Source organism: Apium graveolens, chromosome 8 (assembly GCF_009905375.1).
Source record: "Apium graveolens cultivar Ventura chromosome 8, ASM990537v1, whole genome shotgun sequence".
Classification (NCBI taxonomy): Eukaryota; Viridiplantae; Streptophyta; class Magnoliopsida; order Apiales; family Apiaceae; genus Apium; species Apium graveolens.
Window position 1 is genome coordinate 163,686,500 of NC_133654.1, and position 6,178 is coordinate 163,692,677.

Here is a 6,178-nt window from a genome sequence, read left to right on the forward strand (position 1 = left end):
ACTATACTTATATCATTTATAAAGCTACTTGAACTACCACTGTTCAAAGTATTATAGGTTTTAAAAAAAAAGGTCATCCCATAGATGAGACCACAAGTTAAGACTTGAATAGATTCAATCTTTAAAATATTATTGAATGAAATAAAGTTACGAGATACTTTATTTAGTCCCGATATATATCCACATATATATCTCTTAAACATTTCCTGGAACCTCTGTTATGTAAAGTACGAATAGAGTTTGTAACATCCAATGAATTTTTGGAAAGGAAAAGAATTTTGGCATAAACCCGATATCTTGCTGATTAGGCAAAGATACCAATAAGTAACCTTTTCTACTAGTAGATGGATGAATCCCCCACCGGTCATCACCCTGGCCACATAAGGACCTTGTGCTGGACCACCACCCGGCCTCTTACGCGTTGATGGACTGCCACCCAGCCACTTACACTTTGATAGACCGTACCCCGGCCTGTCGCTTATGCCCACTCAATTAGATGGGCTTACTTCCCGAACGTTGGGTAAGTAATCAATTCATTTGTTTTCTTAAAACAGCAACCACGTTGCGAATGTAAAATGCACCATAGAGCTGGATCCCCCAGGTTTTGAGTGAGTATTTAAATCCCCTTTGAAAGGAAAATCTTAAATATAAAAAATTGAGTTTTGGGGTCCACTCTAACTTTAAAAATCATTTTGAAGACTCGAAAACATTTTTAAGAATGTTTGGAGTACTGCTAATTTATTGAAATAAATCAGTCCCGATATATTAGAAAATATCTGAATATTATTATTTAAATAATATTCTCATAAAGATAATCCTTATAAAAATAATCGAAGTAGAAGTTTTAAAACTTATACTTGAAATGGATATTAAATAACCAAAGATATACTTATATGAAAGTACTATCTTTATTTGAATAATCGAAAATAAGTTTGATTATTGACACCTTACTATTTAATAAAATAAAGAATATATTTCAATAATAAGCGGAGTCATAATATCTCGAATGAATATTATAAATAATATTCATTAAATAAAATAAAGGAGTCATACATCCTCAAATGAATATTCAAATAATATTCAATTAATAAAATAAAAGGAGTCATAAACCCTCGAATGAATATTCAAAATAATATTCAATAATAAAATAAAGGAGTCATAAGTCCTCGGATGAATATTCGAAATAATATTCAATAATAAAATAAAGGAGTCATAAGTCCTCGGATGAATATTCGAAATAATATTCAATAATAAAATAAAGGAGTCATAAGTCCTCGGATGAATATTCGAAATAATATTCAAAAATAAAATAAAGTTAAAGTTATCGAATAAATCTTATTTGATTAATAGTTTTGAAAACTATAGCCATATATATATAAAAATATATATATTATACTCGGGAACATCGACTCCCGGTTTAGAAATATGTTCACCTTTTGATCCCCTTTACTAAGGGTAAACTCAATACCGCTTATCTCTAGCATAGGTATTATGCAACTGTAAGCATTTTAACCAACAGATATATAATCCAAGAATATGAAACAGGCATGCATATATACCATATCACATGCTACAATATATCGCAAGAACTTGCTAATAACAAATATGCATTTATCGCAAGATCATGCATATACACATATACATCACAACAACAGTATAACGGGTAGAAAATTTGCCTGAGCGACTGGGGGTGATAAGAGGCTCGGGACGAGTCTGGTAACCTATAAACAACAAGTAAGTTGGAATTAAACCAAAGTCACTTGTAAATCTATACTTTAACCAACTTAGACTCTAACGCTCGTTTTGCGCTCACTGATTCTCTTAAGTCACTCGAGTACCCTCGGCTCCACCATTTTTAATAATTTAACCATTACGAGTTTTAAGGTGATTCCTTCGCGAGTGTCTTACCAACTGCCTAGCACTCTTACCATAATTGTTTCATACATTAATTAACCCTTTTGTTCTTTAACCTATGTTTCAAAGTAAGGCGAGGGGAAAAGTTTCGTTCCCGAAACGCCGTTACTTAAAACGGTCGTTTCTCCTAAACCGTATATCGGAATCAAACGAACTACATATCAAAATGAAGCTCGTAACATGAACTATCTAAACATGGCAATGGTCATAATCTAGCAGGGAGTTCTCGGGTCCAAATGTTATGAACAAAAGCAGTCTAAAGTAAATCGGAAATTACGACGGTTATGTTTACGCGATTTCCCAAATTTAAACCATTCCAAAACCATCACAATTCAACCCCAATTCACAACCCAATCAAATCTCCATCCAAAATACATTACAACAGCCCCAAACTAAATAATTATAATCCATTTACTTACTCCTAAAACTTGAATTTAAACTATACTACATTCTTTAACCAAATCTTAAGATTTCAACAAATCAATCACCACCATTCCAACCCAAACTCTTAAACAAACAAGTTTCAAGCTACCCTTTACCCTCACAACCATAATCAACCTAATATACAAATTAAAGCTAGGGTTTGGAGATGGTATACCTTCCTTGAAGTGGTGGGAGTAGCTAGGAAGCCTTAGGAAGCCTTGAGAAGTCTTAGGGATGCTTGGATCTTAAAGGAAAACAAGAAAAATTCAAGTTAAAAACTTTGAAATCACTATTCATTGTCTTCTTCATTGATTTATTGAAGAAGATTGAGAATGAATGGGGTGCTTAAACTCATGATATAGCCATAACTATGCATAAGGATGATTAGGGAATTATCTTACCAATTTAGGAAGCCTTGATCTTAAGTTTTGAAATTTCTTGCTTCTTGAAAAGGAAAAAGCCGAGAGCAAGCTTTTGTTGAAGAGAATAGATTTCTTTTGTTTTGATGAAATGATTTGTTTGGCTTGGTTGGTTGAATATTTGATTTGTTTTTGGTTAATTACCAATTTAACCTTGATTTTGTGTGGTTAATATTCCACCACATTTCCTTCCTTCCCATGTCATGCTTATGTCATGCTATGATGTCATCTTTCCCTCTTTGTCCTCTTCTCATTGGTTGGGTGACATCATCCTCTCTAATCCCTTTGATTAACTTCCTAATTGTTTGCCTAATGACCGCTGATCTGTTATACGGTTCGCTTAACTTTCATTTTCGTTTATCGTTTGAGAGATCATACCCGGGATCTTATTACTTAGGTTCCCTTAACCTTTCTCAATATATTATATTCCTTTTATGATACTCTTTTATAATACTTTAATTTAAATCCTTTTTATCCTGTTACCTTATACTCAATTCTTTCCGTATCTAATGGATTTCCGGGAAAAATCAAAGTGTTCAGAATTGGATTCTGATGATCTTTACATACACTTATATACCATGTAGTGTACTAATAAAATCTCAGAATATCCATAACAGAACCCCTACATAGTGTGGCATGAAAAGTTTTCTCATTCAGCAAAAACACTATTCACAAGGGTTACAAAAAGTTGAAAATTTTGGGGGTTATTACAGTCTCCCCTCCTTAAAAGGATTCCGTCCCGGAATCAAATAGAAAATAAATGGGGGTACTTCTCTAGCATTGCGCTCTCTAGTTCCCAAGTTGATTCTTTCACTGTAATATCCCATATTTTCAGATATTATTTTTATAATTATTTGGAATTATTTATGTGATTTTATGTGAATTTTGGTGAATTATATGATAAGTGGAATTGATGTTTGGGTGTTTATATGTGATATTATTTGAGTATTTGAATTATTATATGTCCAGAATAAAATATAGATAATTGTGATATTTTTCTGGTAATTTTTGGACTGTTAGATGATTTTATATTAATTTATGAATTATTAATTATTTTCTGAATAATTACCAAAATTATTTTATAAAGCCGGGAATCATCCGACTTCAATCGTTTTTGCGTTTTTACAACCCGAAACTTTTTCGAAAACTCCTTCCTAACCTAATCTGGTAATTCCGGACATTTTCCGTGTTTTGACTTTTTCAATCCGGATTACGGTTTGACCCGTGCGCGGCCCGGCGCAATATTTTCGATACGATAATCATTTCGGTAATCGACAAAAACCCGTATTCTCGAGAGAATGGATATTTTTTACGTTATTTTCGTATATAGGGTTTTATAAAAAGCTCGGTTTTGATAATTATCCAATTTTGGTATTGAATCGGATCGTTATTGCAGTTACTTAGCGGCTAAGCAACTAATTTAATGATCCAAAACGATCCAAAACGATCCAGAATGATCCAATATTCCATAAATATAAATAGCCTAAATTGTTTATTTTATTTCATTTTTAATTCATTAAAAACAAAAGTTGGATGAACATAAGTGGGGGTTTAATTTTGTTCTCAACACAAATCCAGTGATTTTGAGAGTTGTACTAATCCAATCTTGATGCTCGAATAACCGATTTGAAGCCCTTGAAGAGGCCGATCTTTTGGTACAAAAATCATAATTTAAGGTTGGATATTCTGTGAATTCGTTTTTAGGGTTCATGATTCGAAATTGGGGTTTTGAATTCTGATGATTGTTTGATTGTTTTGATGTTATAAGTAGTTTTATATGATGATTTCTAGTCGAATTACGTATAAAATTGTAGTGTTTGAATTCGGGAATGATACAGTCGAGTTTTATATTTTTGATTTTTTTTAGTTCGAATTTTCAGTTTAATCTTGAGTTTTTGATTGTCCTTGATGCCTTGAATAGATTATAGATAGTTTAAACGTTAATTTGGGATTTAAATCATCGAATTTGGTTCAGAAACGGAGGATTTCAGTTGTGGCCGGAGTTCGTCGGCGTTAATGGAAGAAGTGGTTGGTTTTGATCGGTTTCTGTGTTTTAATGATCGTGTGTTAGTGTTATACAGTTTTCTGGATTTCTGGAGATATAACGATTGATTTCCTGTTAAAATCGGTACTAAACCGTGTGTGTTTGGTGGGTTTTGGGGTTCGCCGGAACCGGGTAAAACTCGCCGGTTTCTGGGCACATTCCCCAGATTCCGGCCGAGTTCATCCTGAACTCCGGTTGTCCCTTACCCCCACAACCACCCTTTGATCTTCAAAATCCCAACCCCAAAAACTTAAATTTGTTTCTGTTTTTTTTTTGTTTTTAATATTTATTCAAAATTCATGTTTTATTCCTAAAATCTTTATTTTAAATTTCAAAATTCATTCTTAATTCAAAAATAAATCTGATTTATTTTATTAATTAATTTTAATTAGTTCTTAATTATTTTAATTAATTGATTAATTTAATATTAATTGATCAATTAACTTAATTAATTATTAATTGATTTTAATTGATTTAATAATTAGATTTAATTATTTATTATTGATTTAAAAATCCTGAAAAATAGTTCGAGCTTTAAAATATTATTTTAAATTATTTTCCAAGCTCGATAATTTTTATAAAATTATTTTAGGGTGTTCGAACCCTATTATTTTATTATTAAATGATTCGAAGATCGTTTTTGTTCCGAAAATGTTCAAAAATTCATAATAAATCAACCGTTCGTCTGTTTAATACGAAACGAACGCGTACAGACTCAGAAAAATATTCTGCTTTCATTAAAAATACTTTCGAGACCCAAATCCTTTTGTTTCGAAAAGTCGTTTGTTTTACGAATCATTCCAAGTCGATTATTGATCGATAAATCATATTTTTGACCCGATTTCAGTTTTAAACGTACCGAGTCGACCCTTTTGATGAACTGAGTCATATGTGATATAAATTATGTGATATATGAGTTATGTGCTTATGTGCTATGTGAATTACGTGTATATGTGGGTCATAAGTCTTGTGTTTGACTGTTTTCCTTGTGTGTGGGCTATCGTATGGGTAGACGATAGGCTTTTGACGCGTAGTTCGTCGAGTGGTTATCGATTAGACAATTAAAGTTGTATCTTTTAATTATAGATGCGGATCATTCGACTTGATCAGGACAAGGTGTTGGATAAAGAGTGAGATGGAATGGAAGTGGATATCTGGCTTCTAGCAATTGCAGGAGCAGCATATCAGTAAGGTGTTGAAAAGCAAGACGGTGATACTTTAAGACAGAATGTCAGAATTGATGCGTTATTGCGAGTGTGCTAACTGCTAAAAAACCAAAGGCAAGTACCCCTGATTTCACTTATTGTTCAAGTGATGTTTATTTCGAATCACAGTATGTAAGTATCCCTATCATCACTTATTGTTCAAGTGATATTTA